This window comes from Nelumbo lutea, chromosome 4 (genome assembly GCF_056320005.1).
Source record: "Nelumbo lutea isolate HS-2025 chromosome 4, American lotus-T2T, whole genome shotgun sequence".
Lineage (NCBI taxonomy): Eukaryota > Viridiplantae > Streptophyta > Magnoliopsida > Proteales > Nelumbonaceae > Nelumbo > Nelumbo lutea.
Window position 1 is genome coordinate 96,809,614 of NC_142687.1, and position 12,891 is coordinate 96,822,504.

Genomic DNA, 12,891 nt, shown 5'->3' on the forward strand with positions numbered 1-12,891 from the left:
TTAGTTTGACAGCGTTAATTTCAAATTTTCTATTTAAATATTCGTATTGTCCCATTTCCCAATGTTTTCAAAATTTAAGCTTTGACTTCCAAAAAAGTAATTTGATAAAAATTGGTATTCACATAGCTATATCCATCATACGATTTTTTTTGTGCATGTTTTATGTTTTACCAATTTCAAAAACATTGTCTAAAAGAACAAGCATTTGCTCATTGCTTGTCCGGTGGGAATATAGGTATGATAAATTGGTAATTTTAGGAATTACTCGGATTTCCCCTTTGATGGTCCATTTAGAAGGAGAGAAATGGCTGCATTTTGAGGACTTCTAGTATATTAGATTTGTTTGAAAAACAAATTGCATAACTAAAGTTATCAACTAATAAAAGGTTAATAAATATGAATTTGTACTTACTGTTGTGTTTGTTATGATTAGAGAAGTAATTTGCTTATGCTCCACAGCTTAGCTTTCCAAGTGGATAGGCTTTTTGGTGTCTGTCATTATCTGGACTTGGGGTGTTGGTTGTTCTTGTTTCTATTGTTTGGTCTGTTTTAAGTAGTTTTTCTCTATCTTTTCAGATATTATTATGAGGAGTTGTCGACATGGTTCTTTTCCTGGAAAGAAGGATGGGACTTTCTACTCTTTCATTGGAGGCACTCCAAGTACAATCAACAGGTTAAACTACAGTTGTGTAACAGAGTGTCCTGACTTCTCAATAGTGATTGCATTCTGTTGAACTCTACTTCATCATTCATTGTTGATTTTTCTCAACTAAAATATATTTTATATTCTCCCAAGTGTGAAATGTTTTTTATCCATATGTGTTCTTGCTTAGTCATGTGCTGTAGGAGAATTTAAAGGACCAATTTCAAGAACAGTGAGAATGGGCATTCCTGTGGCAGGATCAATTTTCAACCAAGGCTTTTCAGGGTTTGTTATGGCCAAGTTCTTGCATTTTATTCATATTTCTCTTGATGTTCAGATGTATAAATGCTTGGTTACTTTATCCCTTTTCAGTCCACAAGCATGCCAGCAAAGAGGTTTTTTAGCAGGTCCAGGTGAGCTGTCCTAGCATGGTTCACATTATCTATACTCAGGTGATTTGAATTCTTTAACCCTTTTTGGCTTTGAAAGTTCAGTATATTTATCTATTGTATTAAGTGAAAACATCCTAGAGAGGTTTCTTCTCATGTTTGTCTAGATATATATTTTATATTAGAATCTGAGCTAAACTATCGAAAATCCGATTCAACTCCCTAGGGATCCATCTGAAAGTGCAGAACAAGAAGAAACAATTGATGGCTATTTGTCTGTTAGATATAAATATTCCAACCTTCTGCATACGTTTGGATCTGTTCTGTGCACACTAATTAGTGACGGCCAGCTGTCTATCCTACGCGTTATGGTTTTGGCCTGTGCACAGGGGTCAAGTGGAGCTCTGGAGTCCAGAAGAAATAGCTGTCTATTGCTGATTGGCGCACTCAGCAGATCTCATCTCTATATCTATTAAATTCTGAGTATATCCATGGTTTAGATTTTCTGGAGCATCTGTATGCATCCATCATATGCTTCTTAAAACTGATTTGCCAATATGCATCTTTACCTTTCCTTATAATGTTGATTTTTAGCATTTTGATGTTTTTCCCATAGTGCACTGAGTTTGTAACCCATACTACTAATTTTTGTATGGAATGTGGTTGCAGAGCTTCCTCCACACCAAGTGATTGGAATGCCTTCTCTCTCTCTCTCTCTCTCTCTCTCTCTCCTACAATGCAGAGGTACACACAGGTTCAATTTTGTTATGATGTAGATATTGACACTGAAAAAGGATCCTTTATTGTCATTACTAAGTGATTTTCTTAAGACTGGGTAGCATTGCACGATAGCTGATGAAAGAAGGTGATAAGGTTTCTCCTGGTGAAGTTCTCTGCGAGGTTGAAACTGTAGGCTGCTTGCTTCTGGTCTTTAGTTTAAGTTTGAAACTTTGTAAAATATGTGTCAAGGATGCATTAAAAACTAGAAAAACTAATAGCTCCAAACTAGGCTGCATTCATTAAGGGCAGGCAAGGTGTTGATAATATCATCTTAGCACAAGAGATAGCAAACAAAATGAAGAAACAGTGCAGAGGAAAAGGAAGGGCCATGCTGAAGATAGACATGTCAAAGGGATATGATAGAATTCAAAGGGATTTTTAGTAAAAATGATGGAGAAGACGGGATTCTTAGAAATATGGTGCAAAATGGTGAATTTTTGTATTCAAACACCAAGGTTCTCAATTAAAATAAATGGAACCCTAAAAGATTTTTTTTTTCTGGTTAGGAATGGATAAGACAAGGTGGTCCACTTTCACCTTACCTATTCATTATAGGAATGCAAGCACTGTCTGGCCTCTTATAGAAAGCTGAAGACAATAACGAGCTGCAAGGTATAAGATTATGTAGAAATGGTCCTCCACTATCACATCTGTTATTTGCAGATGACTGTCTTATAATCTATAAGGCTGAACCAGATCAGTTAAGGAAGGTCAAAGAAATACTGGCAACGCTTGGGGAAGCTGGTCGGGAGAAAAAAATTAACATGGAAAAAAGCAGGGGCTCAGTTCAGTAGATGAATACATAGAAGAAAGGAAAAAAAATACTCCTCAAAATTCTCAGAATGAAACACATGTAGATCCAAGAAAAATATCTGGGAGCCAAGTTATGTTTCCAAGGTGAACAAAATGACCATTGGGAAATTGTGGATTAAATTAACACTAGACTGGCTACTTGGAAGGCAAAATTGTTGTCACAAGCAGGGAGAACTACACTAGTGAAAATAGTGTTACAAGCCTTACCCACCTACTTAATGTCCCACTCATTATTACAGAAAAGAACAATTAAAGAAATTGAAAGAATCCAGAAGAGGTTCTGATGGGAAGGAAACAACACAAACAAAGCTTACACTCAATCCCGTGGCACCATATCTGTAAAACCGAAAATCAAGAAAATTGAGGAATTCAACAAGGCTCTCTTCTCAAAAACAGATATGGAGACTCTTCACAGCCAAATCAGAACTCTGGGCCAAAATCATCAAACAAAAGTATATCAAATCCAAGTCTATCTTCAAGCTAACAAAAAAACCAAGGGACTCTTGGTGGTGGATACAAGTAGTAGTTTTCTCAGACCAGCTGAAAGGGAATCTGTTTTGGCAACTAAAAGATTGAAAATCCATTCACCCACTTGACCCTTGGAATCCATCCATACAAAAGGCACCCCAACACTCAAAGCTAACCTCCAAGGCCAACTACATATAGAAAGGGTCAGTGAACCAAGGAACCAAGAAGGGCATTGGAACCACCCCCGACTACAGGAGCTATTTGAGGAAGAAACAATAAACCATATCATACAACTTACAGAATTTCATCCACAGACCCAGACAAACTCTTATGGAAGAGTTCAAGAAAAGCATTATACAGTGTCAAAATAGGCTACAAATTCTTTATAGATCAGCTATCATCCACCTCTGGACCACATGAGAACTGGAATCTCATCTGGAAAACAAAAGTGCCCTTCAGGTTTCAAATATTCATGTAGAAGTCATGGTGGGGTGGAGTGAAAACCAGAGACATACTCCTTTTTTCCCTGGAAATAGGACTCTGAACTTTATATGATGCTGCTACAGAATCATGGCTGCATCTCTTCTTTCAGTGTTTCTCTGTGAGGGCTATCTGGCTTACAGCCCAAATTGGAATGAACCCCGAGGAAGTAAATAACAAATAGCTGAGTCAGTTTGTCACTGATAGGATAACAGCAAGGTTAAAAATCTTGCCATCAAACCTCAAACAGAGGTATTTTGCCAAAATTTTCATCATTTTCAGACTCATATGGGACATGTATAATGCAAAGATCCATCAACAGCACATACTTGATCCCATACATTTGCTAGAGAAAGCTGATTCATACATAGAACCTAGAACCCATTGACAACTCTGAACGAGCAGCAGACAATGCCTGGGGAGACTCTCAACAGAACACAGATGTCTATAATTATATGGATGGCTAATACGACCCAGCAAGGGCAACAGCAGGGACAGGTATTGTCTTACTAAATGATTATTGATCTATGATTTCAACAGAGCTGCTTTCAAGTCTTCAAGCTAAAGGGTGGGCAATAATCCATGGACTGGAAAAAGCATCTCAATGAAAATCAAATCTGCAACTCTTGTCTGATTACCCAAAGTATTGTAAATAGTATCAATGGAAAAGAAGAATGCACAGACTGGCAAGAGATACACCTCGAGGAAGCTGCCACTAACCTTTTGACTTTTTTAATACTATATATATCAAGTATGTTTGTAGAACTCTTAATACAATTGCCCATGAGCTAGCATATAATGCTGGTAAATATAATATGGTTATCCAAAATCAGGGCAGTAGTATCTCAGCATATAGAGAAGGTAATGCAGTTTCGTTCTTTTGAAAAAAATGTCCATTAAGAGCATTTGACAAAAAAAAAAATAAATAAAGAAATCATGACTAATGTGTTGCATGTAGACAGAATTTTGGATCCCATTAAATTAGGTGGGGGTGCCAAAATTAGCATTTTATACACTGCATTGGCCTTGGGCCTTCAGGCAAGGCCCATAAGAAATTTGAAAAAAATCTCAACCCTAGCCTGCTCAAATTGTACATTTACACCCGTAGTTATAGCTACAATAACTTATTCAAAGTGGATGTTAAAGCCACATCATTCATTATTAAAAAATTTTCACCAAAACAAGGAGGTGTGGCCTACGTCCTTATCATCCATCTTAAAGTACTTGTACCAGGACTGAGCTTTTCTCCTGTAAGTATATCAACAACAATACAGGGAGGTGTATCAATACTTTGAACCTTGCTTGTGACCTCCAACGAAACACACTATTTTTTTGATAATATTGGAAGGGGCTACACAAGAGGGGGGGTAGCACGTCCCCACAAATCACTAGACAGAATTACACCAAGATCATAAGGAAGAGTTCTTGGGTTGAAGTTTGAAGAGGAATCACCAAACGTTTGTGCTTCATGGGCTAACTAGTTCGAGGACGACCTTGTTATCTTCTTGATTCCTTCTTAGTGTAATTCAGAGCGCAGAGAAGCCTCTATTAGTCCACTATATTTGCATCGTATACAAGTCCAAAGTCGAGCGCCTTGTTAGGATTGAGGTGACCTGCTCCCATGGCTAGAGGTCTGGTGGGTTGCTCGCTGTCTAGGAGTTCTGTAATGGGTTTGAGAGTGGTATTGTGTGAATCTTCTATGTTCATCATGACAGATTGAATGGCCGTTGGACTCCGTTCAGGATGGACTGCTTTTAGAAGTGCTGCCATTCCCACCACATGAGGACAAGCCATGGAGGTTCCGTACATGATGTTGAAGTTGCTAAACAATTTTGTTGATCCTTCATTCACAATAGGACTTATTAGAGGGCAAGATGTAAAAGAACAAAGGAGCCGGGGGCTATGAGGTCAGGCTTTAGAACATGGTTGCAAATTGCAGATGATCCTCTGGAGCTGTAAAAAGCAACTTTGGGTGGCTTTGTTCCAATATGTGTAGTAGGAAATTCAAGAGTTGCTCTTGGATCATGGCTTTCATTCAGGTACTTACTTCAGGATTATTCCAATATGTGTATCAGGGTTGTTTGACCCACAAGAATGGCTGGAAATGAGAAGGGGAGGTAAAGTTCTATGTAATTACCTGTGTATAAGAAGATAGCTCCAGCTACCTGCGTTGTGAACATTGGGGATTTGTAGCTCAATATTGTGATCTATAAATTTACTGTTATAGATAATCGTGCATTCGCACACAACTATCTTGTGACCAATATTACGCAAATCCTTCGCCTACAAAGATGCAATTGCAATTGAAACACCATAGCCACTGTATTGCTTGATATCAATCTGCATGGTGCAATCTCTGATGAACCACTCACACTTAGCTGTCCTGTGTTGATAAATTCATTCTTATGAGAAATTGTGGAGACATTTACAAACAATGAACCCGAAAAGTAAATGTACAACTTAATCAACACTCTTCCTGGAAAACTTGAAGGACATGCATTGTCCGTTTAACTTACAGTCATAATTAGCCCAACCAATGCATTGATTAGCTACATCATAGACAAAAATATTTTTGTCTTAGAACAATGTCTGCAGTGATAAAAAAAGATATTAGTTTTCTTCTATTTAGTCAGGCTTACCAAATCACAGCCTTAATAACTCATATAAAAATTGAGGCCAATGTACATGCATGATTATTGATATTTACATTGCATCTACATCATTCAAAATGTGGTCACCTATATCATGTTTTTGTTTCAGACAGCAGAACTGCTATGCAACAGTTTGACATTTCATTAAAATGAAAGGAAGCATTTCCAATGTCTTAAAGTAGAAAGGTTTTAGAGAATCTGAAACAATGTAGAAAGTTTACTGATGATTGAAAAAATATAGGAAGTTTAATGACAAAACAATTGCTGATGAAAAAAAGATTGTTGGAGAAGTCGAGAGTTGGCAGAACTAACTAAACCTCAGAATGGACTTTCAGCCAAATTTTTATCCTGATATAAATCGATTAGTTGTTGCAGATTATCTTTTATCTCTAGATAAATAAGGAAGTTCTTATATATGTTAACAGTTGACACTATATTCCATGATATATGTTAAGTAATTGCATCTCAAATTACTTAAAATAGACAATAGTTGGGATTTCCCTGTAAACAATGTAGAGAGTGCACATATCTAAAAAGGCCATTATCCAATGGTGGCCCCTGCTACATGGGGTCTTGGGAGGGATAGATTGGATAGTCCTAACTACTAACCTTTGTCATTTTCTTTTGCACAATGCGGCTGCTCTCATTCCCACGATTTGAGAGTGCACATAGAGCACCTAGAAATAGTATTTAGGGAACACTTCAAGCAATTAGCTTTTATCCAACCCATGCCTAACACTTAATTGTGAAAAGTTGTTTATTAGATATGGTTGTTGCATAACTTATGCCCAAATTCTGAACTTTTTCGCAACTAAGCTTCTATTCAATGGATAAATAGTGGACATACCTTTAAATGTTTTCCAAATTGCAAATGTATTTATGAAATTCTTCTTTGTTATTTCTCTTTATTGGATATGGTGCCATGACTTGATATATTGCAATGTATTTAGGAGTTTGAGTTTGTGTACAAACTACATAGATAACATTTGAAAACGAGTTTAATAATGACATTTCATTTAGCCACGAAGGTGAAGAATTACCAACAAAACCACAAATCATAAAAAACAAAAAGCCAGTTATACTTCACATTTACAGAGCCTCCAAGGCCTAAAATTGAAGATATCAATGGGTGACACAAGAAGAGTTAGGGGGTAGACCAAAAGGGACATGGTTAGAAGTAGTCAGAACTGATTTAGGCACTAATAATTTAACAATGATATGGCTTTAAATTTAATGGTTTAGCAAATCAAGATTCATGTAGCCAACCCTATATAGCTAGGATAAGGCATGGATGACAATGATGATGGCATGCTAGGGATGCTTGTTGATGAAGTAGCCTGGCTTGCTTGGCCTGCAAATTTTTGGGCCCGGGTAGCCACATTTCTCCCAGGCCTAGCCCAACCTAGATCCATAGTAAGCCTGCAAAAAATGCAGGTCTGTGATGCATAGCTATAACAAGTTGATATTGGTTGTAACCTTAGAATGGACTTTCACTTTGCATCGGTTAATTGTAACCTTAGAATGAATGGACTTTCAGTCAAATTTTTATCTTGATATGATTGATGTGATTATAGATCTGTAGATTTAGAATTGTCTTAAGAAATCCTACAACTTGTCTATGTTGTTTGGGCACACATTAGACTTCAATATCTTAGTAAATATTATTAAAATAATAATAAGATAATAATAATACATTATTACACTATTAACAAAATACTAGTAAAATAATAATACTATAACAAAATATCAATAAATTAGTTATTAAATATAATAATAAAATGTTAATGCAATATAATTAAATAATCATAAAATAATAATAAAACAATAATAATTGAATAATAAAATATTATAAATTTAGTAATAAGATAATAATAATAAAATAAGAGTATATTAATGATTAAAAACATTGGTAAAATATTCCATAAAATATAATACCATAATAAAACAATAATAAGTTAATAGTAAAAAACAAAGATATTAATTTATTAAATAATAAAATACTAACATATAATTTATTAAATAATAATAAATTAATTTGAAAATTATAAACAAAAGATAACAGCATATTAATAAACTAATAATAAAATAATAAGTTTTTAATGAAATATTCATAAATTAATGATAAATACTAAGATATTAATTATTAAAAACTAATAAAATAATAATAACTATGTAATAATAAAATAATAATTATATATGCTTAACATAATAATTTTAAGTATTAAGATATTGAAGTCTAATGTGTGCCCAAACATCACAGACAAGTTGTAGGATTTCTTAAGACAATTCTAAATCTACAGATCTGCAATTACATCAATTATATCAGGATAAAAATTTGACTGAAAGTCCATTCTAAGGCTACAATTAACGGATGCAAGCTGAAAGTCCATTTTGAGGTTACAACTAATATCAACTTGATATAGCTAAGCATCACAAATTTGCATTTTTTGCAGGCTTACTGTGGGTCTAGGCTAGCCTAGGCCTTGGAAAAATATGGCTACCTAGGCCCAAAAATTTGCAGGCCAAGCAAGCTAGGCTACTTCGTAAACAGGCATCCCTAATATGTCATCATCATTATCATCCATTCCTTATCCTTGGCTACATGAATCCTGATTCGCTAATCCATTCCATTTAAAGACATATCCGTTGTCAAATTATTAGTGCCTAAATCATTTCTTACTATTTCTACCTATGTCCCTTTTGGTCTACCCACTAGCTCTATTTGTGTCACCCATTGACCTCTTGAATTTTAGGTCTTGGAGGCTGTGTAAATGTGAAGTATAAATGACTTGTTTTTCCTAATTTTGTATTACATGATTTGTGGTTTTGTAGGCAATTCTCCACTTTCTTGGCAACATGAAATGTCATTATTAAACTCATTTTCAAATGTAATCTACGTAGTGTGTACACAAACTCATAAATACATTGCAATATATTAAGTCATGACACCATATCCAATGAAGAGAAATAACAAAGAAGAATTTCATAAATGCATTTGCAATGTGGAAAACATTTAAAATTATCCCCACTATTTAGCCACTACATAAAAGCTTAGTTGCCAAAACATTCAAAATGTGAGCATAAGTTATTTAACAACCATATTTAACAAACAACTTTTCACAATGAAGTGTTAGGCATGGGTTGGATAAAAGTAAACTGCTTGAAAAATTCCCTGAATACTATTCATGGATATGAGAAATATGTGCACCCCCATATTGTGAGAGTGAGAGCAACCACTTTGGGCAAAAGAAAATGCTGAAGGTTAAGAATTAGGACTATCCAATTTACCCCTCCCAAGATCCCAGATAGCATGGGCCAAAATTGGATAATGCCCTTTTCAAATATTCACACTCTACAATGTTTACAAGGAAATCCCAACTACTGTCTATCTTAGGTAGAGCAAAATCGAGCCTCCAAACAAGAGGTTTGGGAAATTAGGAGGGAAAAGGGCTCAATCCAGAAACGGACAACCAAAAGGTTGAGCTGGAATAGACTGAAGAGCAAGAACTTAGGAGCTTAGGAAGATGAATGGGTTTGGCTTAATTGGGAAACTATTGATCGTAAAACACTAGTCTTATGAGATACAGAACCGGGAAGTGACTATGACACAGAAGCATGACAATTGTCCAAATCCAGTGACTAAAGGGTTGTTGGTCTTAGGAAAGGTGAGCCTGGAAGGTGAGTCTAGTGCAGCAACAACCAAACAGAGAAATCTTGAGAGTTGGAATGCTAAACTTCATTCTATGCAACCCAAGAGGAAGAGATATGAATTTCTGAAATCTTAAATTCCTTTAGTCTCCAAGTCAGTGGGAGAGCATCGATTGAGGGAGGAGGAGAAGAAGACGAGGGGAAGGGAAGGAGGAGTCGGGTGGAAAAAGTGTACACTTGAAAGAGAAGATTGGAAGGAGGCAAGCTAGGCATCAAAGAAGGAGAGGAGTCAGGGGAAAAAGATACGGAAGAGGAGCAAGAGGATCGAAGAAGGGAGAGGGAGGAGTAGTGGAGAAGGGGTGAGAAGCCAGGTGGATTGGAGAGTGCTCAAAAAGATGTAGTGGTGATTGACAAACTTGCGGAAAGGGAAGTCTCAATAGGTAAGTCCCTAGGATTGTTTTTCTGGGGGGGGGGGAGAGGAATTTGCAAGAAGAGCCTTCAGACAATTTGAAAAGGACAAGAGGGAGAAGGGTAAGAGAAAGGAACTAAGTGGGTTTAACAAAGAGTGGGATGAGGAAGGGGGCGAACAAGAAATGCTAGAAGAGGATATGTGAGAATTGAGAAAGAGCTGCTCTAAGGAGCGTGGAAGAGGGAAGGAAGGATGAGGTACTGAGCTGGAACGTGAGGGGCCTTGGGGAAAGTGATAGGAGGGTTGCCATGGACAGCATCCTAACAACTGGCCATTTGAAGGGTAGAGGATTTTATATGGCAAGCATTTGTGTCATGTGAAATTCAGACGAAGAATCTGTTCTACATTTATTTTCCACCTGCAAGACTGCAAGAATCATGTGGAGTTCTTACACTTCTTTATTCGGGAAAAGAGCCATTCAGCCAAGTTCAGTAGCAGAAATTTTCTTTGCCTGGCCAAGATTTGGGGGAAGTAGGAAAGCAAGGATAGTATCCCCTTTGTTGTGTGTTGGATATTGTGGAATGAAAGGAACAAGAGGACCTTTGGAGACAAATTCAAGAACACAGAAGTTCTGGTGGCTCTGGTGGGGAAGTTAATCGCAGATTGGGTATGGGTGTTACCAGATTTTTGATCAAGTGAGCAGATCAGATTTGGGGGAAAATTTTTAGAGCATGCTTGAGATTCAGTTGATGTAAATTGTATCAGTCTTAGTTTGGATTGTGCCTTAGTTCAGTATGCTATGTTTTGTAAGCTAGGTGCCACCTTGTCACCTATTGCATATAACTGATTTTTTTCTATTTAATAAAATTTCTATTTTACCATTCAAAAAATGAGAGCAGTGTCAATTGTTAACATATATAAGAACTTTCTTAATTTGTTAAATATGCTTAGGTTCTTAGTTTTACATGCCATCAAGAATAATAATTTAATGGGCGATTATTTTAAGTAGAATAATGCTTTCATGTATACATCATAATTATCTATAAAACCTTTTTACAGTGAACAATATATGTTAGAAACCACGAGTATATGCACACATAACATAAATACAAAGGCTTGCATCCAACTAATACTCATTCACTGCGTTTTGAACTAGAGCATACAATGGAGAAACATCTAAGTCTGGATTCAAACCTCCTAAAATGGTCATCCCTTGGTCCTGAACTATATCTATGAACTACATCAAAAGCATCAAAAGCCGAAGAAAATGGTCACCCCATGGTCCCCACCCAGTAGAGCGCTAAAGAGATCAAAAACCGAAGAAAATAAACAAATAGAAAAGAAGAATAAACATCTTCGGAAACCCATCTATGAACTACATCAGAAGCATCAAAATAGAAAGAACAGTATAGACCCACATAGCTGTCAATTTAAAAACTAAAGAACCTCAGAACATCAAGAACCACCAAATCCAGAACCCATTAAATAAAGAAAAGGAAAACAGTAAAGAAGCAAAGAATATCAAAAAGCACATCAATATAAATTACATCAAGAAGAGAAAATTAAGGAGCAAAATAAAACGAATTCAAGAACAAGACGCGGAAGCCAAACACCATCATCAATTAAATCCATAGCTTAAAATCAACCACGGACCAAAAAAGAATTAAAGGCAAGATGCTGTAAGGATTATAGGTACCCTGGATGGGAAAATCGACGATCCCATACTGCAAGATTCGGCGGTGCCTTACCCTGTCACGAGCTCTAAGCTCACTCAGCTCAACTCTCTGGTCCACACGAAGGCGCTTTTCGAGCTTCAGGCTCTTTGAAATCCACAAAACACCACCGCCGGCAAGAAGATGGTGCCCAAAACCAATTCCAGCATGACGAAACGCCAGCATTTCCTTTTGATTTGCTTCTCCCGACAACAGCAATAAAACAAACGGTTCTTAAATTGTAAACCCATACAATTCAGAGGCGAAGTTGGAGGTCTGTGTCTTTCTATACCACTGAAAGTTCAGAAAGAGAAGAAAAGAGTGTGCGTGAGAAAGAAAGCAAGAAGAGAGAATAAAAAAGACGTTCCACGAAACCACCACAACGTTCACCAACAGAGGATTCAAAATCAGATTAGGTTGCTCTGTAAAATGTAAATATATATGTTTTCTTCGTTACTTCCACATTCTAACCTCTAACCTCTAACCTCCAAACTACGATGAGTGCGTACAACGCACTCCCCACACTGGTTTCGGGTCTGGATGGTAACAGCCCGTGGGCCCCAGTTCACCGGCCTAGATGGCCGAATGTATCCATTTTATCCAATTTTTAAGAAACACGAAATCGTTCCTTTCTTCGAATCCAACGGTTGATATTCACAATGATGGGCCATCGAGTTCACATCTGCGCACCCACAAGGGGACGCCCCACAACGTCCTACAGCACATCCCCTCCGTGTACGCGGAGATGTGCGAGACGTTGTGGGGCGCAGATCTGAACTCGTAACCGTAAAAAAAATACGAATTCAAATCTTCGCCCCATATGCTTCCACCCTACCAACGTCCCACACAATGGGAGTGCGCCATTTGTTCAGCCGGATGGTTGAGTTCTTCCCGCGTG

General features: G+C 37.0%; 2 long non-coding RNA genes across 2 annotated transcripts; one reads left to right on the forward strand and one right to left on the reverse strand.

Moving 5' to 3' along the window:
• Positions 1 to 806: 806 nt before the first annotated feature.
• On the forward strand, positions 807 to 1,393 carry LOC148862041 (uncharacterized). Its single transcript, XR_016112327.1, has 3 exons — positions 807 to 928; positions 1,016 to 1,095; positions 1,259 to 1,393. It is a non-coding gene; the product is annotated as an uncharacterized LOC148862041 (long non-coding RNA).
• Positions 1,394 to 4,878: 3,485 nt separating this feature from the next.
• LOC148862042 (uncharacterized) lies at positions 4,879 to 12,436 on the reverse strand. The gene is made up of 4 exons (XR_016112326.1): positions 11,978 to 12,436; positions 6,090 to 6,162; positions 5,711 to 5,956; positions 4,879 to 5,414 (listed from the first exon to the last, which is right to left on the reverse strand). It is a non-coding gene; the product is annotated as an uncharacterized LOC148862042 (long non-coding RNA).
• Between the last annotated feature and the right edge of the window lie 455 nt (positions 12,437 to 12,891).